This window comes from Mandrillus leucophaeus, unplaced genomic scaffold (assembly GCF_000951045.1).
Source record: "Mandrillus leucophaeus isolate KB7577 unplaced genomic scaffold, Mleu.le_1.0 Scaffold86, whole genome shotgun sequence".
Classification (NCBI taxonomy): Eukaryota; Metazoa; Chordata; class Mammalia; order Primates; family Cercopithecidae; genus Mandrillus; species Mandrillus leucophaeus.
In genome coordinates, this window is record NW_012109363.1 from 1,203,727 (window position 1) to 1,204,820 (window position 1,094).

The window sequence follows — 1,094 nt, forward strand, 5'->3', positions numbered from 1 at the left end:
GGTGAAACCCCGTCTCTACTAAAAATACAAAAATTAGCCCAGCGTGGTAGCAGGTGCCTGTAGTCCCAGCTATTCGGGAGGCTGAGCAGGAGAATTGCTTGAACCCAGGAGGCGGAGCTTGCAGTGAGCCGAGATCGTGCCACTGCATTCCAGCCTGGGCAACAGAGCGAGACTCTTGTCTCCAAAAAAAAAAAACCAAAAAACTCCACCTTATGTTTTACGTCTCTATTCCAGGCCAGCTTCTCTGGCTCTCCAGGGTCTTCAGTTCTGTTCTACTGAAACGACTGCAGGAGACAGGGGGTCCCTGCCCTCTCCCCAAGGTTGCCTGTAGTACACCCAAGCATAAAGACCAACGAACAGTAAAACTGAAATGTGTGGCGCTTCATGAATGGGCAGTGGGAAAATAACATGCTTTCAGTGGGTGTTGTTTGGGGATGGACACCAGGTACTACCCGGCCCTCCAGTCTCTGCCCTCCTGGAGTGGACAGTCTAGTTAGGAGGAGGTGGATAATGAAAAAAGACTAATAGGGTATTAGGGTTCTCAATGCCTGGGAGTGGGCTTTTTTGTCCACATTGAAGAGGTTACACTTGAACTGAGACCTGTTAGGAAGATCTAGGGGAAGAGCATTCTAGGCAGAGGGAATAGCAGGTGCAAAGGCTCTGAGGTCAGAATGAGCTTCATATGTTAAAGGGACAGGAAGAAGGGCTTGGGTGACTGCAGCCCAGTGAGTGAGATGAGCCAGTTCTATGGTCAGCAGGATGGGCGAAGGCCAGTTGACACAGTGGTTTATAGACCAGGAAGAGGTGTTTAGATTTTATTCCATGTGGGCTGGGTGTGGTGGCTCACACCCATAATCCTAGCACTTTTGGAGGATGAGGTAGGGGGATTGTTTGAGGCCAGGAGTTCAAGAGCAGCCTGGGCAACATAGTGAGACCCCCATCTTGAAAAAAGTTAAAAAAGAAATTAGAATAAAAAAGATTTTATTCTTCATATACTGGGAAGACATTGGAGGGATTGAAGCAAGGAAAGTGATGTGATCAATTTATACTTTATTTTATTTTATTTTTTTGAGACGGAGTCTCGCTCTGTCGCC